This window comes from Tamandua tetradactyla, chromosome 2 (genome assembly GCF_023851605.1).
Source record: "Tamandua tetradactyla isolate mTamTet1 chromosome 2, mTamTet1.pri, whole genome shotgun sequence".
Classification (NCBI taxonomy): domain Eukaryota; kingdom Metazoa; phylum Chordata; class Mammalia; order Pilosa; family Myrmecophagidae; genus Tamandua; species Tamandua tetradactyla.
This window is the reverse complement of record NC_135328.1, coordinates 190,199,428-190,217,886: the sequence shown is the minus strand read 5'-3', so window position 1 is coordinate 190,217,886 and position 18,459 is coordinate 190,199,428. Positions and strand designations below refer to the sequence as shown.

General features: G+C 39.4%; 1 protein-coding gene across 12 annotated transcripts in view; it reads left to right on the top strand.

Moving 5' to 3' along the window:
* Nucleotides 1-18,459, top strand: part of ZMYM4 (zinc finger MYM-type containing 4) — a 273,687-nt gene that overhangs the window by 51,684 nt on the left and 203,544 nt on the right. For 2 of the 12 annotated variants that reach the window (XM_077150333.1, XM_077150332.1), the window contains one exon: nucleotides 14,346-14,387. The exons of the other annotated variants lie outside the window; for them this stretch is intronic. The gene's annotated coding sequence lies outside the window, so the exon portion shown is untranslated. The remainder of the gene's footprint in view (nucleotides 1-14,345; nucleotides 14,388-18,459) is intronic. 12 annotated transcript variants of the gene reach the window in all.

The window sequence follows — 18,459 nt, the reverse complement described above, 5'->3', positions numbered from 1 at the left end:
GATGCTACTTAACTTTAGATTTCAGTAGGTTAATATATTTGCAATACCTAGCATATAAAATACCTAGCAAAGAAGAGAGAGAAAGAGCTAAGGGTAGTTTCATGGAAGTCTTGGAAGTCATCGCTAGGAAGTGGGAGTGAACATTATTCTTTTTTGTGGCTTCCTTTCTGTGTGACACATGAATTATTTAAGAATCAAAGTATTTGCTGCAGTAATTCTTTCTCTTTTCTTGTCCTGGAATTGACTATGACATTTTTTGAAGTTCTTGAATTTAAGCATATAGTAACTTCCTTGCTATTTTATATGAAATATTTTTCTATAGAATTTCTGTCAAAGTTGAAATGTTTCTCTAAATGTGGTTCTAGAAAATAAGCATGCTTACTGTCCTATTCCTCCATGTTTCATGCCAGCATGAGAGAAGTAAATACCTTTTTTGCTATACTTTTAGATATTGAAATTTTATGACTTCATTATTCCATCATAATGAAGAAGAAAAAAGAATGCTATTTGTAGTAACAAAGGAGTATTTACTTAGTTTTTTTAATTGCTGTTTTTTGGGAGAGAAGAAGGGCCTAAGAGTAGTGAGTTGTTTTTAGGACTGTGCTAAGTTTTTTATTTTTTATTTTTTATTTTTTTTATTAATTAAAAAAAAATTAACACAACATTTGGAAATCATTCCATTCTACATATACAATCAGTAATTCTTAATATCATCACAGATGCATATTCATCATTTCTTAGTACACTTGCATCGATTTAGAAAAAGGAATAGAAAGACAACAGAAAAAGAAATAAAACAATAATAGAAAAAAATTTTTAAAAAATTAAAAAAAAATAAAAAAAACTATACCTCAGATGCAGCTTCATTTGGTGTTTTAACGTAATTACATTAAATTAGGTAGTATTGTGTTGTCCATTTCTGAGTTTTTGTATCCAATCTTGTTGCACAGGACTGTGCTGAGTTTTATCTGAAGAAAGTTTGCTACTTAGTGTGGGGAATACAACTTTTTTTATTTTTTGAATCTTTGTTATAGAAATTTTCAAACACAAAAGTAGAGCAAATATTTCAACTAACTCTCATGTACCCATCATTCATCTGTTGTTAATTTTCTGCTTCTTGTTTCATCAATTTCCCTCAGTTTATTTCTTGTAATATTTTAAGTAGATCCTAGAACATCATTCCATTACACCTTTTTTATTTTTTAATTTTATTAGTTCAGTTGTAGGTTTACAGAGCAATCGTGCATAAAGTATGGGATTTCCCTACACCTCCCTACCACCAACACTTGCATTGGTGAGGGAAATTTGTTACATTTGAAGATAGCACTATTTTTGCAATTCTGGTTTTTTCTTTCTTTCTTTCTTTTTTACCAGTTATGGTCTCATGTTTGGCAGGAAGCCCAAATCACAGTTATAAGGCACGATTCTAGACCATGTGAAGAAAATCTAGGAAATGAATATAGCCAGGGATAGGAAAGAAAAAGAAGACATTTTAGAAACTACCATTCAAAATAAAACTGTTTAAGGTGCTCACAGAGATGAATTAAGGTGCTACACCCACAAAAAAGGGACAATGACTTATGAAACAAAAAATATGAAACAAGTAGAACAAAAATGGATATGAAATTAATTAATTAGAAATTTTAGAAGTTAAATATTCTGTAAGAAGACCACAGTCGATGGGATTAATTTATATATAATTGAGGAATTCACAGTAACACAGAACAAGAAGATAAAGATTATGAGAGCATTTAAAAGATGTTATAGCTATCTATTACTGTATAACAAACTATCCCCAAACTTAGTGGCGTAAAATATCCAGTTTACTATACTCATGGACCCTAAAAGGGATTCAGACAAGGATTCAGGGACTCTGTGGGTAAGGGATGGATTGTCTATGATGCCCAAGGCCTAAGCTAGATAAAAGTTTAAATGGTTGGGGATGACATGGTGGCTGTCGGCCAGTATCACCTCGAGGTGACTACACTCACATAATTAATGCTGGAGGTCAACCAGAACACTTGCCTGTGGCTTCTCTATGTGTCCTGTGCTTCGTTACAGACTGGTGGCTGGAGTCCAACAGCAAGCGTCAACTTTATATTTTTTATTGGCCAAGCAGTTACAGAGACCAAATTCGGGGGAAGAAAACATAGGCCCTATTTCTTGAAAAGAGGAGTGTCAAAAAAGTTTTGGGCCATGTTTTAAACTGCCACAGAATACGGGGAAGATAGATTGTAAAACTCAGTAGGCCCAGTAGAAGTTCCAGAAGATGAGAATGAAGAGAATGGCAGAAGAGAAAAGATAATTTTAATTCTGGTTCTTGCCAAGATGGCAAATTAGCATGGGTTTCACATACCCTACTCCAAGATCATCTTGAAGGAACTACAGAACAAATATTATGTTATCTCTGAAATAATGAAACAGTCCTAAGGAACACCTGGGAGGGTGTGTTAAGGCAAATCTCCTGCCTTTGCCTTTGGACAATCAATGTCTGTCTGCTCTCTGGAAATCAGTGGAAACAGTTTAGATTGCTGATGCAGTTGTCAGCAGGAGTGAAAAATCAAAAAAAGTTAAGAACTCTGCTTGGGTCAAGAATTGCAGTACGTAGTTGGAGAGTGACTAGTCTTGGGCATTCACATCCCCTCCCCTGCTGATGAAACCCCATAGCTGGTGAATTATAATTTACAGTAGATGTTCATAAGTTGAAGTGAGCAGAAGGTGGCATCCTGACCTGTAGAGTTGCTTGATGAGTGTTAGAAAGAACACTGCACTTGAAAGAGAATACGCGCTCACCCCATTGTGGAGAACAGAAGAATTTATTCACGCTTTTGCAGGAATGGGCATCCACCTGAAAAATAGTGGTGAGCACCTTGAGCAACTAAAAACCTCGATATTTATCTAACCCTCAAGTCCTTCTCCTGTTTTTCCATTGATTTGATACTCCAGAGGTTATAGCCTATCTGGATAATCTTAACTAATTCAAATTTCTGGCGGAAGGTTCCCACTTTTGATGATGCTTTTTATTCACTGACCCTGGCCATTACTTACTTGTTTGGTGCCAATTCTAGGCTTATGTCAGAGGCGCTCTCCTTCCTGGCCTGAAGCCTGAGTTGTTCTGCAGCCCTTTCCTGTACTATCTGGTGTGAAAGCCAAACTTAATTTTCTTACAAATCCCTCTTTCTTTGTGAACTTTTTTAGTTTTCACATTTTTACTCTTTCTTCAAACTTGATAAGAGCCTCTTTGTACTTTTCATCATAGGGAGGGGGTACAAAGTGTTTTGCTTGTACTGAATAGGCATATGCTTGGTTAAGGCCTCCTGATGAGTCTGTGAACTAACCTTTGGGCACATGGGATAATGCAGCACCCAAGTGCTGTGAGTACCCCCACTAGGATGATTAAAGAATTAACATGGCCAGTGCCCCCCATCTTTCCATTTCCTAGACTGGCTTTTTAAACATCCATGACGGGGTCATCAATGCCTGAATTTTTTGCCAGTTCTTCAGATGAGGCCCTCAGACCTTGTAAAGCTTTGGTGAGGTTCCATTTGGGGCTCTATTATTGCGGATAAATATATAACAACTACCCCGGACCGTAAAGCTAATACCTCTCTTTTTGGCTCATGTCATGTCTGGGACCATCCTATTCTCCCATGACATTCAGCTAGTAGGCATCCAACTCTTCTGCTCTTCCTTCAACTGCATCTTTGGTGTAATTACTTGATTAATGCAATCCACATTTTGTTGATGGTGACCCAGAATTAGATGGCTTAAATTCTGCAGCTACTTAATTTCTAGCCCTAAACTCATCTGAGATTTCCCTTGGTACCCCTATACTATCTAAATTAACTCAGTCCTTTTCAGTTGCCAGCGTGAATGGAATGGCTAATTGGACTAGAACACAGGTCCCTTTCCCCTTCTTGGGTAAAACTGGTCAGAGGATGCCCTGTCCACAGTACCTCCAAAGGCCTGCTTGTGGTGTGGTTAAACTGGAGAGATTGCCAGTATTATCTTCAGTCACATCCCATGCTTGGGTTTGCGAGACCATAGTCCCAAAGTCCTGGAGTCCTTCTTCCTGTCTAAAGAGACAGAGTGGTTTCCTGAACCAAGGTGAGAAGCCGGTATATGGCCTTGACTTTTCCACCCCTGACTGGAGGGAAAAGAGAGGACAACATTACTGTAGTTTTCACCAGGAGTAGTATTCTGAAAAAGTAGTACATGCACTTGAACACCTTTTCATGTTCCTCCATACTCGTTGGACATGGCACTGCAAGAACATTGGGCCTGTTGTGTACACATAACAATTGCTTTTGTTTAGACTCTGGACAGTATTTATATATATGCTTCATACCACCCAGGCATTTGTATCTTTTCACCCTGTACCCACCTGTGTGGTTTGCTCCAAGTTTTCTGTTCTGTCCACCCTGACAGGTTTGGAATTATTCTGTATTGGGGAGTTAACCTTTAGCTGAGTGTCCTTAGGTGCTATTGAAGAGTTAACTTGGAGAGGGTGTTATTGATGTTAGGGACAGGACTTTTATCCTGAACCTTCCTAGAGAGTCTTTTCCAATAGGTCTGCCCCCATCCCAAATATTCTGTCAGGTATTACAGCATCTCTACTGCACCCTCTGCTAGATGTTTGTCTACTTTCTTGATGGTTATCACTACCAGGTTACACTGCCTTCAGGTCTGTGAGATTAATTCCAGTTAATTTGAACTTAGGTCTGTGGTTTATCCTTGAAATTGGGTAGTCCATCATACAATCCTCCCAGGAGGGGTAAGGAGAAGCTCAACTGTAACACCCCCCTACTGGTTCTGGACACAAATATTTGTTTTTCCCACTCAATTACCATTGATTTGTTAAGTCTCCGCAGTCAATTATTTGCCAAGCATCAAATGTTAGACCAGGAGGACAGGACCCCTTTCCCCAGGATGTAACCTACCCCTGGCAAATATTTCAGAAAGCTTTTCTTACCTCACGCTGCCTCAGCCCATCATCTTCTTCACCCTCCATCAGCTGCCTTCGTGAAGTTACTTCTCATTATTCAGCCTCCACTTTCCAGCAAATGCATTCTTGTGTAAACTCCCCTTATTTATTATATGCCTTCCTACATTTATAACCCTGCGTGCCTAAGGCAGCGTTGAAATTTTAAACTTTACCAATGGAAAGCTGTCAATTCCAAACTTAGCCCCCTGTTTCTGAAAACTAACCAGTACAGGCATGCTTAACCTTTGCCCCCCAGCTTTTGAACCACAAGCCTTAAAAGCCCTATCCCTACCTGCCACCTCAGGGCAGCCATATTTCTCTTTCTCTTTAGATACTACCTGGATGGCTCTTTTTTTCCTTGAAATGAAGCCTTTGTTTAAACCCTTTTGTTCTGTCTACTTCCTGGTGACTTTCCTGAGTTTGCCTTTCAATAAACTGCAGGTTGGGGCTTTAAACTTCAGTTACATTCATTAGTAATTGACAGGGTCAATTGCATCCCCAATTTGGAACATTATGACTAGTCTAATATTTCCCGTTTTTAATTTGGGCCCCGGATCCCTCATCTGTCTTCCTTGGGTAAGGCTTTTCTTTGGCCAGGATCACTGTTAACTATGTTAGATTAAAGTACAGAATCCAAACCCCAAATCCAAAAAAAAAAAAAGCCCTTTTGCCCTCTGAACTATTGTCTCTTTACCGTGATTTTAAAGGGTCCAAAGTTGTAGTTATTTTCCAGGAATCCGGCTGTGTTGTTGGGTACTTATCATTCTGCTTAGGTATTGGTCCTTTCACTTGGGTGTAGTGAGTCCAGCCTTTCTCTGCCGTTTGGATGGCCATTTCAATTGTCAGCATCCTTAAAATTTGATGAAGACTGAACTCCTGGGTTGTTGTCGATGAGCAGCAGATTCAAGAGGTGGTATCTGGGCTAGCAAGTCAAGGTGCCTGAGGGACGACAGCATAGAGGACAAATCCGGTATATAATTCTTAAGGAAGAGGTCCTTTGCAAAGTCAGCTACTGGCATGGTCTGTCCTAAGCTAAACTGTCCTCAGGCTCTGGGCTTGCCAGAGCAAGTCATTTGTTGCCAACATACAAAGGAGGGACGACCATAGGATACATATTCCCATTCACATAAGAAATTGGAAGAAACTCAGGGGTCTGGTGAGACCCAAGCAGCCTCGAAAAACCTGCAGGGAAAACTCCATTAGACTTCAAAGTCTAAGAGTCATTTATCTTTGGGGCCCCAGAAAGTGGCAGTTATACCCTTTCCAAGGGCCTGCACAGTAGCCCGTCTGTTTCCGAATGCAACTCTGGGGAGCAGTGGAGAGACCACATCCCTCTTGGCTCCACCCTCTCCAAGCATCAGGGCTGCACCTGGGCCCTCTGCCACCTCTGGGGCACATGCTTAACTCCTCCATGTAGTAGCAGCCAGGCTCCCCACAATCCCCAAGAAATATGTGCCCAGTCCTCTCTCCAAGCCCTGGGGTGGCAGCACTCCCCCACCCTGAGGTGGAAGGCCCATCCTATGCCCTTGGGGCAAACCCACCCTCTCCAAGTGCTTGGGTGGGTCTGCTCTCCCAACCCAAGGCCTCCCAACTTCGGACCCCAGCATCTATAGTTTTGCCTCCAAAGCTATTTTCCTTCAGTGTGTCCTTTCCCCGCCCCTCCAGTCCTGACTGGCAGTGGCTTTTTTTTTTTTTTTAATCCAGATGTTGCAACACTGTTATGCTTTTCTGTGTAGTAGTTTCAGGTCTTGCCCGTTAGCCAGTCTCATGGGTTTTATTAGGTCTTTTCCCAGCAAGCTTTTCCCAGGTTCTGGAATGTATAGCCAGGGGCTTATAATCTGGTTATCTTCCCAACAGATATCAGTAGGTTTGAAAATGGGGACTTTAAATATTTTCCCTTTTACCCCTGAAACTGTGAGGAAGTTACTGTGTATTTGATTCGTTTTGTGGTATGGGTCACAGAAGATCGAGCTGCCCTAGTGTCCACCAAAAATGTAATTTCTCCTTGATGTGGGCCCACCTTTAGATTTATCAAAGGCTCCTGGTGGACTCTTGAGATGAGGAGGCTTTAACCTCCTTAATTTAAAAAATTTATTAGGTTTATCCCCCAACTTTCTTTCTTTAAATTCAGGCATTCCCTTTTGAAATGAACAGGTTACCCATAGTGATAACACTCTGCTGAATCTTGTGCCCCCCTTGTTCCCTTATCCCTTTTGGCCCAGACCATTTTTCTATTTCACCTCTGCCTGTCTCCTCCTTGCTTTATGTCTAATCCTTTCTTGACCATGTGGTCAACCGTGCTCAACATTATTTTAACTTCTTGTTTCTGCTTTCCTCTTCACTTTTCACAACCCATTATAATGAGTGGAATGGCAGGGGAAGCCATTCAGCTAAGTGAATTGGTTCCTGCACTTGGCAGGCAGTCTGGGGAACACCCAGTGAGTGTTTGCACTGGCCCCTTGGCTAACCTTGTCCCTGGTCTATCCCTGGCACTGGTCCCCACCCCCAGAGAGCCAGCAGCTGCATAGTCCTGGGAGCCCCGAGGTGGGCTGTGCATGGCAGAAGAGTTTGGGGCTTAGAGGAGGGAGCTGGGTGGTTGCCAAGCCCACCCTGCTGTCAGGACTGACTGACTCATGTTCTACTGCTGTTCACATGGAACCCTTCTCCATTTTGGCCTTCAAAGTTTTCATTTAAATATTTGCTGTTACCACCAAGATCTCTACGTGTGGTGGCTCCATCTGGGCCCCTAGGCCTCAAGGCTCACCTTAGTGGCTTTCCTTCTCATTGGGGCATAGCGTCCACAGGGTTGGGGGAGCCAGGCAGTGCCATGAAGCAGCGGCAGCCCATCCCACTCCCGCCTCTCTCGAGCTTATCCTGACTGCTAGGGATGGCCAGGTACGGGCCCAACGCTTCAGTGCCATTCATTTTTACAGCCCGATGCTGAGCAATTTTGAACATCCCTCTCTCACCTGCTTCCCACCTCCCTCTTATACAACCCCTCAAAGCAGACAAACAACAAACAAAAGCCCACACCTGTGCCAAAGAAGGAATAGATGTTTCTGCATCTAAAATAGAATGTGGAAGCAGTGAAAGGAGCCTGATTGGGTCTTAAGGGCCGTCATCACCAGTAAAATTGAGTACAGCAAAACATCACAACTAAAATATACTCTGAGACTTTCCTAATAACCCTTCTAGTGGTTTATCCTTCCGCCCATTTATATTCTGCATCTTTTTCTGAATGTTAGCCCAAGACCTCTTTGCATTTTTGGGCCACAGGGCTATCAGGTTATATCCCTGAATATTTCCTTACTTTGTCTCTCAACTTTCACAGGTAAGCAGAGGGAGTTTTGTTTAAGTTCATTCCTTTAAACAAAACAAAACAAAACCATACCCAAAAAGATTTTGCTGGAAATGATGCATCTTTAGTTTAACTAAGAAACCCTTATATCTCTTTAATCATCCAACCTCTCTCCTTGGCTCAGCTACTTGCTTAAGTAAATTAGAAAGCAGGCATTTTTTCTGCCACCTCAAATAATGCCAACATTATTGCTCAGAAATAGTTGGTAGGTCCTGTTAGGAGACACCATAACCCTCCTAGGAATCCAATTCCTAGTGCTCCCACATCAAGATAGTTTTATTCACCCATTTGCTTCACTCTTGTTAGTAGCAAGTCTGCAATTCCTGCATTTGGCAAAGGGATTTATTATAGAGAAACCCAGACTCTGCATGAAGTGGTCACGTACCACTTTGAAATAATTCTATTGAACCAAAGAGACAAAACTAGAAAATTACCAGAATACAAATAAGTCCGGGTAATTTCTTCAAGTCCCTTTTAAGGACTTAAAATTCCTAGATGGTTTAAGCTCTTTTCCTCGAGCCACCTCAGAGTCTTTATTTATGTTCTGAAATTTGGTACAGCCATTCTTATCCTCTGTATAGTGAAGCCTTAAAGATCTTGCACAAAACCAATCCTCATCTAACCCTGTATTTTGGCCAGAATTACATCGGATAGCACAATGCTTTCTTTTGCCCAAAAGTACATTTTTCTTTCTCTTGGTCTGCCAGTGTTCCAGCATTCTCCCTATGGGCTGTCCAGGGGAATGTTCTGGGGGTGTGTGGAGGATTTTATAGGTATCCCCTTCCTCCTCTACCCATTCTGAGTCTTGCCTGGTTTCCTTTGTTTCGGCACCATCTTGTGTTGTCTGACTTGTCCTTTCTCTTGTGGGAGAAGGGAACTGCGGATTAGAACTCTGCATTCACGTACCACTAGGCTTATCAGAATTCATCCCGACCACAAAGGCAATACTTAATAGCCTTTTTCTTACCTTGGTCTGTGCACAGAGTTGCCTGATCATTATGAGGCAGATATACCCTCTTTCTTCTTCACAACCAGATTTAAGCATCCGGTCTCAGGTCCTTCTGGCTGCCAGAGGTGGGCCCCCAATGGCAGAGTCTGAAACCGCTTAATCAGTGGGGCGTGCCTTCCCTTCGTCCCCCCTGGGGGTCCTTCTTTGAAGCCTTGGATCGCAGACAAGCCCCCACATTGTTAGAAAGAACACTGTACTTGAAAGAGAATACGTGCTCACCCGATTTTGGAGAAAAAAGAATTTATTCATGATCTTGCAAGGAGTACCCACCTGAAAAATGGTGGTCAATGCCCTGAGCAACTAAAAGCTGCAATATTGTTCTAACCCACAAGTTGCTCCCCTGTTTCTCTGCTGATTTGGTACTCCAGAGTTTACAGCCAATCCGGATAATCTAACTAATTCAAATTTCTGGTGCAGGTTCCTACTTTGGATTATGCTTTTTATTTGAATGACCCTGGCCATTATTTATTTAAACTTGTTTCTACCTGTTTGGTGCCAATTCTAGGCTAATGTCAGAGGTGCTCTCTTTCCCTGCCTGCAGCCTGAGTTCTGCATTCCTTTCCTGCATCATCTTGTGTGAAAGCTAAATTTAATTTTCTTACAATCGGGGTAGTCAAATAGGAGTGATTAACAAAGGTTCTCTGTGTTGGGACTTTCACCCTATCGTTCATCATTTTCCCTCTCCCTGATCTTATCTTGGCTAACAAAGATTAGGTCTGACCCATGGGTCTTCCTAGTATGCATTACTGGGAAGAATAGCTCATAACATTGGCTCGAAAGAACAAGATATCTGAAAGCCTACCTACTTGAAAAACAAAATAACAAACTATTGCTATCAGAAACCCAGATATCAGAACTGATAAATGAAGAATTTAAGTAAGTATAATAAAGAAAGAAATAAGCTTTATGAAACAAGAACTGCAAATAGTTTAAAAAGAATGAAGTGGAAATATTATTCACTAAAATATAGTTATTCAAATAAGGTATTCAATAAATGAGATAATTAACAGAAAGGATAAAGCTGAAGAATTAGTGAGTCAGAGATAATATACAATACACAAAAAATAGGTGCCCCAGTAAAAGAGAAAAAATAAAATAGAAAAGTTTCTGAAGAAATAATGGAAATAATTGTACAAGAATTAAAGAATGATGAAAGGCCTCTGACTGAAAAGGCCCTTAGAATATAAAAGAGGAGAGATAAAAACCTAGACAAATTGTGATGAAACTTAAGAATATCAATTCCAAAGGGAAAGAGCATATTACATACAAAGAAACAAGAATCATACTCGCAAAAGCCTTCTTACTGGCAACTCTGGGTGCAAGCAGCATAGAATTGGTTATTGGAAAAAACTAGCTAGATAGAGAAAAACAGCTGATACCTGTGCACCATTAATACCCAAGAGAATTACCAGGTGTATTAGTCAGGATTCTCTAGGGAAACAGAGCCGACAGAAGATATCTGTAAATATGAGGTTTTATAAAAGTGTCTCACAATTGTGGGAATGCACAAGTCCAAATTCTATAGGATATGCTGCAAGCTGGCAGTTCTGAGAAAGGTTTTTAGTGAATTGCCTAGGAGAGGCTGACTGAAGTAGAGATAAAAATTCTCTCGTGACTTCTGAAGTCGTGATTTATCCTCATAAAGCCTTTCAATGATCATATTAAATTTCTCTCATTGCTGAAGATACTCTCCTTGATTGATTGTAGATGTTATCGGTCACGGATGCGATCAGATTACTAATGAATTAAGTCCACAAAATGTCCTTGCAGTTAATGGTTAGGACAGTGTTTACATTCCTGGCCAAGTTGACACAAACCTGAACAGCACACCAAGCAGTTTCAGTGCTATGTGACAAATATTTAGGCACTTTATAGTAGGAATATTTTCAGAAATTTTATCTTTCTTTCTTTTCTTCATGTGAAAGATATTGGAGAAAAATTCCCTTGAATTGGTCATGCTGTCACTTATATGCCTTATGTAGGAGTACTTCTTGAAATAGACTTCACCTTTTTAGGGATTGTAATCTTAGTTTTCTGAGATTGAAGGAAAATAACTGTGCTGGTTTGAAAGGAAGTATGCCCCCTAAGAAAAGCCATGTTTTAATATAAGTCCCATTTCATAAAGGTAGAATAATCCCTATTCAATACTGTATATTTGAAACTGTAATGAGATCATCTCCCTGGTTGATGTGATTTAGTTAAGAATGGCTGTTAAACTGGATTAGGGGATGACATGTCTCCACCCATTTGAGTGGGTCTTGATTAGTTTCTGAAGTCCTATAAAAAGAGAATGAGAGATTCAGAGAGAGCAACACTACAAAGCAGAGAGTCCGCCAGTCAGCGACCTTTGGAGATGAAAAAGGAAGACGCCTCCCGGGGAGCTTCATGAAATAGGAAGCCAGGAGACAAAGCTAGCAGATGATGCCGTATTCGCCATGTGCCCTTCCAGCCGAGAGAGAAGCCCTGACTGTGTTCGCCATGTGCCGTCTCACTTGAGAGAGAAACCCTGAACTTCATCGACCTTCTTGAACCAAGGTATCTTTTCCCTGGATGCTTTTGATTGGACATTTCTATAGACTTGTTTTAATTGGGACATTTTCTCGGCCTTAGAACTGTAAACTAGCAACTCATTAAATTCCCCTTGTTAAAAGCCATTCTGTTTCTGGTATATTGCATTCCAGCAGCTAGCAAACTAGAACAATACCTTAACTCCAAAGAAAGGGGTGATGAAGTTCAGGTTTTCTTTCTCAGTTGGGAAGGTACATGGTGACATCTGCTAGACTTGTCTTCTCATTTCATAAGGCTTCGCCGGGGGCATTTTCCTTTAGTATCTCCGAAAGTATCTGACTCTGTGGGCTCTTGTTGGCGCTGAAACTTTTCCCCTTTAAATTTTTTTTTAACAGTAGTTAACATTTTTTACAATTGATGAAAGATTATTGATGTAGTGCTATTAACTATTGTCCATAGTTTGTGTAAGAGGTATTTTTCCTCATATTCTCAACCTGTTGTTATTTTTTTTCATGCGTGTCTTATTTTATTACTCATAATAAAGGAGTGTCAGACACAGGGTTTTTACAATCACGCTCACAAGGTGAAAGCTATATAATTAGGTAGTTGTTCTAGTTTGCTAGCTGCTGAAATGTATTATACCAGAAACAGAAAGGCTTTTAAAAGGGGGAATTTATTAAGTTGCAAGTTTACAGTTCTAAGGCTGTAAAAATGTCCCAGTTAAAGCAAGTCTATATAAATGTCCAAATTAAGGCACCAACAAGAGGTTACTTTTACTCAAGAAAGGCCCATGAAGTTTAGGGTTACTGTCTCAACTGGAAAGACATATGGCGAACATGGTGACCTCTGCTGGCTTTCTCTCCAGGCTTCTTGTTTCATGAGGCAACCCTGAGGGTGTATTCCTCCTTCATCACCAAAGGTCTGTGGCTGCATGGACTCTCATGGGTTCTTGTGGCTCTAAAGGGACTCTCCAAAATCTTTCCTCTTTTAAAGGATTCCAGTAAACTAATCAAGACCCACCTGGAATGGGTAGAGTCACATCTTCATCTGATCAATGTTTAATACCCACAATTGGATGAGTCACATCCCCATGAAGATAATATAATCAAATTTCCAAACTAAACTGCTGAATAGCAATTAAAAGAAACAGCTGCCTCTATGAGAGGGATAAGGATTCAAACATGGGTTTTCTAGGGCACATAATCCTTTGAAACCAGCACAACAGTCATTATCAAAGAGCGAGGCTACTGGATTACATTTCAACAGTTTCATGTATTTTCTTCTGTCTGTTCTAATACACTGGAAACTAAAAAGAAATATCTATATAATGAGTTAGTAGTCACAATCATTTGTTAAATCCTAACAGCTCAGTTTTAGTTCCTCCCTCTCATTTGATCATTCTCTGAATTTTTAGGGCTATCTGGACAATGACAGATCTTACTTCTTCGTGCTGAAAAGGGGTGTCGACATTATGGGGTAGAAAAATAAAGCTGGTTGATGTTCTTGGAAAGAGTGGTATCTCTGAATTTCCAGGTCTGTTTGGCTTAGGAGCCACCTGGAGGCTTTAAATTTCTGTAAAAATAAACTTAATTGGTTTTATGGAGTCTTAGATAGAACCCAGGAATACTTTTGGTTGGAGCTTGGCATACTGTGGCAGTTTGCAATATCTGGCTGAAGCTTGCATAAGAATAGCCTCCAGAATGACCTCTCAACTCTATTTTGAAGTCTCTTAGCCATTGAAACTTTATTTTGTTTCATTTCTCTTCCCGCTTTTGGTCAAGAAGGCATTCTCAATCCCATGATGCCAGCCTCATCCCTGGGAGTCTTGTCCCACCTTGCCAGGGAGATTTATACCCTTAGAAGTCCTGTCCCATATAGTGGGGATGGTAGTGAATTTGTTTGCAGAGTTTGGCTTAGAGAGAGAGAGAGAGGTCACATCTGAGCAACAAAAGTTGTTCTCTGGGTGTGACTCTTAGACATAGTTATAGGTAGGGTTAGCTTTGATATTACAGAAATAAGTTTTGTAAGGGCAAGCCTCAAGATCAAGGGCTTGGAGTATTAAATTGGGAATCCCTAATGCTTAAGAGTGTATCAGGAATTCTCCAGGTGGGGGAGTTTAATAGTTCCACATTTTTTCTGATAGTCCTTTAAGGGACTTTGGAAATACTTTTTTTATTTTCTGCCCTAAAGACTCTGAAATGTGTCAGAGTATTACAATAACCTGTACTGAATAACGAGATTTCCTTCTCTATTCTAGGTTCCATATGATTAGGTTTTTAAATAAACTGACCAAACAAGTTAAGTTACTATGCGATGGAAAATTTACATTTTGGACAAAATAAATATCTCTTGTCTTGGGTTTCACACAGGGGTTGAAGTTTTAAAATACAGACAGTATCATCCTTTATCCTGCATTCTGATTTATGTTAGTCCTAACCATATCAGCTTCATTCATATCTCTAATTGAAATCTCTTCTCTTTTTCAGCTTTTATAACAGTTGCTGTGTGGCCACCTATTAATATTTAAAGTATGTATCTCTGACAGATAAAACATAAGCATAATACCATTATCACACTGAAAAAAATTAGTAATTCCTTAATATCACCTAGTACCCTGTCTGTGTTCAGTTTTGTCTCAGAAAGTTAGGAGCTAAAACAAGGTTTGTTGCATTTGAAAGATATGCCTAATTCTTCTTTTTTTTTTTAATGTTTTTTTAATTGTGAAAAATAACATATGTACAAAAAAGCAATATGTTTCCAAATATATTTTGATAAGTAATTATACAACAGATTTTAAAGTTTGGTATGGCTTACAGTTCCACAATTTTTCTTTTTTCTTCTAGCCCTCCAAGACACTGAAGACCAAAAGAAATATCAATATATTGATTTAGTACTCATATTCAATTGTTAAATCTTATCTTCTCTATTATACTCTTCCTTCTCTCTTTTTTTCTTTTTTATGAGAAAATAATATATAAACAAAAAGCCATAAATTTCAGAAATACATTGCAATAATTCATTGTAGAACAGATTTCAGGGTTTGGTATGGGTTACAATTCCACAATTTCCGTTTTTTGTTTCTTGTTACTCTAAGGAACTAGAGACTGAAAGAAATAATATACTGATTCAGCACTTACACTCCTTTGTTAAACCCTACTATCTATGTATACCTCCACCATCACCTTTGATCTTTCTCTCACTCTGAGGGTATGTGGGCTATGGCCATTACTTTTTCATGTTGGAAGGGACTGTCTGTAATGTGGGGTAGGGAGATGGAAGTAGTTGATGTTCTGGAGAGGCTGGCTCCTCTGCGTTTCAGGACTTACCTGCTCCTGGTACCCATCTGAAGGTTGTAGGTTTCCGAGAAGTTACCCTAGTGCATGGAACCTTTGTAGAATCTTATGTAATACCCTAGATATTCTTTAGGATTGGCAAGAATGGTTTTGGTTGGGTGATTGGTATGTCTCCTAAGCCCCTTTCAACCAGTACATCCCCTTTTTTAAAAATGTTATTTATTTTTAGAAGACACTGGGTATTTTGTTCCACAGAATTTCCCGTATTCTGTATTTTGATGATTATACCATGTTATTATTTAACATATTCCTTTATCTCTCATATTTACTATGAAGTGTCAGAAGTTTAATTAGATTAAGATTCAAATATATATTGTTAAACAAATACTTCTTAAGTGGTGCTGTGATCATCCTATGGCATCATAAACTGAAAGAACATTAACATCTCATCTCATTTTTAATAATATTTATCCTAATTTAAGTGATGTCAGCCTAATACGTGTATTTAAAAAGTTCCCTTCAGTTTTTGACCTAAAGGGTTTTGTATTAATTGGTAATTGTTGCTTGATTAACTATTCCATTAGGAATTACAAAATTAATAGTTTTCTTAGTGTTTTATTCCTCTAGCATCTGTTAGTTCTGACTTATTCATATAAAAGAACTTTCCTTTGTCAATGATTTATTTACCTTATTACCTTGAAATATTGCTAATACAGAAAAGAATATAAAGGCTAGATTCTTTTATTTTATTTCTCAATTTTCAGAATGAGTTGATGCCCTAGCAACCTCCGGTAAAGATTGTTTGATTTTTTGGGGTGGTGGATGTGGGGGGGTGGGGATGGCAAGGAATGTTATAAATCATTATGAATGGGTTTTTATATATTAGATGTTTGTCATTCTGTTTGGCTAATAGCAGCCTATTCGAATTAGCTTGAGTCTGTTTTTTTCCCAGAAAATTACTTATTTTAATGTTGTGTATTACAGCAAAATATTTAAAACTACTCATATATTTTGTACTGCAGAGATGTTATAATAAATGAAATTGGTAAACACTAAAAATTTTATTTTAGCAATTGTATTTTAGAAAAATGAAAATATAAGAAGTGTTTATAATCCAAAAAACATACAAAATACTGTGATCTTTAAAATTGCAAGTGTGAATATAGTATATAAAAATGAAAGTAGTTACATTACAGTGGTGCGATTTTTTCATTTTGCTGTGCAGATATTTTACTAATTACCATTCTTTAAAAATGATAAATATAGTCCATTTTAAAAGATTGAGGAAAACATGCAGTTAATTTCAATACTTATCAACCATGCTTATTTTTCCTTCAGTTTTCCCTTTTGCCACTGTAATTTTTTAAATAATTGTTTTAAATTTTGAGACAATCACAAATTGATAGAAAAGTTGCAGATATTGTACAAAGAACTTTTGGTTTCTAGAACCATTTCAGAATAAGTTGCCAATTTGGTGCCCCATTCGTATATATTTGAATGATACATCTCTAAATAAAAATTTACATGATGGTTTGGAGGAACTGAAGTGTAATTGAATTGGTACTATATTTGGAAAACATTTCCTTCTTTTTATATTCTCATGAAACATTTACAAAAATTGATCTTAATTTACACTAGTGAAAAAGACTTGCAAGTTTTAAAACCAGGGATTATAGACATTTATTCTTTTGCAATACAGCTGAAATGAGTAAAATTTCAACGAAAATAACTGTTCTAGTTTGGTAGCTGCTGGAATGCAATATACAAAAAATGGAATGGCTTTTTTAAAATGGAATTTAATAAGTTACAAGTTTATAGTTCCAAGGCCATGAAAATGTCCAAGTTCAAGGTTCCATGTACTTATGGTGTTCAATTAAACTGTCCATATAAGTTAAATTAGGAAATGAGCTCATCAAAATATAAATTTTGTACCAAAGCAAGTCTATAAAAATGTCCAAATTAAGGCACCTGCACTCAAGAAAGGCTGATGAAGTTCCGAGTTTCTCTCTCAACTGAAAAGGCAAATGGTGAACAAGGTGTCTGCTGGGTTCTTTTTTCTTTTTTTTCTTTAATTTATTTTTTCGCACTGCAATAAAAGCAAAATTGGTCCTGATCCAGCTAACCATAAAAAGTATTTAGCAAGTTTCTTCAGGACTCAGACTTTGCAAAAGCCCTTCTCTGGGAAGGACAGACAAAAGAAAAACAATGATGCCCCATATATGGCAGAGGACATGCCTGGACCCCAGGCCAGGGTACCAACCTGTATCGACACAAGACACTATATTGCAAATCACTTTATAAATCAGTTGAGCTACCATTGATACCCCCCAAACCCTTTGCTTATATTTGACTAAGGATAAAAGGTAGAGGAGACCATAGTAAAGTTAAAGGAGAGAGACAAAGGGAAAGGCTACGGGTATGCATATGTATGTACATGTGCATACGTGCTGTTGAGGACAGGTGGCAGGAGTTATGGATGGAGCAAGCCTGGACCCATGGGTGGCTGGACAGAGCAGATACCTGGTGTGTTCTGACCCCAACTAATTTAGGAAATAGTCTCACACTGGATGGCACGAAGGTGAGGAGTGATGGTGGGGTTTGCAGGAGGACTAGAGTGGCTGCTGGTCAGACTTCTCCTTTTGTTCATGGATGGAGATGCACCATGAACTTCTGCTGGAAATTTCCAGCGGGCTCCTGGTCACTGACCAGAGGGAAGGCTGATGCGGTTGCCATCCTCAAGCTTCAGCCGGCTCTTCCTGAACTTGCCCATATGTTTTTTCAGTCGGGGCTTTTCTTGGCACAGCTGGTGGAGGATGATGTTAAGCTCCCACTCCAGGATGTCAATCTCCTGCTCAGCCAGCACCTGCTTCCTGCGCCACAGCAGCTCTTCCAGGTTCTTCTGCTGGAGTGCAGCCCATGTTAGCTCCTCCTCCCAGGTGCAGAGCACCTTTCTCTCATCCATTGGACTGTCACTTATATGGACCACAGGTCCTGAGTGAGATTTAGATGACCCTTTCCATGTATATGGGTGGGACCACTCTCCAGGCTGAGGTTTCTTGGCTTCAGGCCCGAGCATCCATGGTTCTTACTCTGCAAACTCCAGTTCCCTCCTTTTTGTGTAAATCTTTGTCCAGATTGGCACTGGTTCCATTTACACCAACAGTCTCTTCAAGCACTCCAGGACTTCTCCTTCATTCTCTTCACAGTTCCTCCAGAATCTTCCCCTTAGCCATACAAAACACCGTTCCAGCATATCTGGTATTTGCAAACTGCAGCAGCACTCTACTCTCAGATACCAAAATCTGTT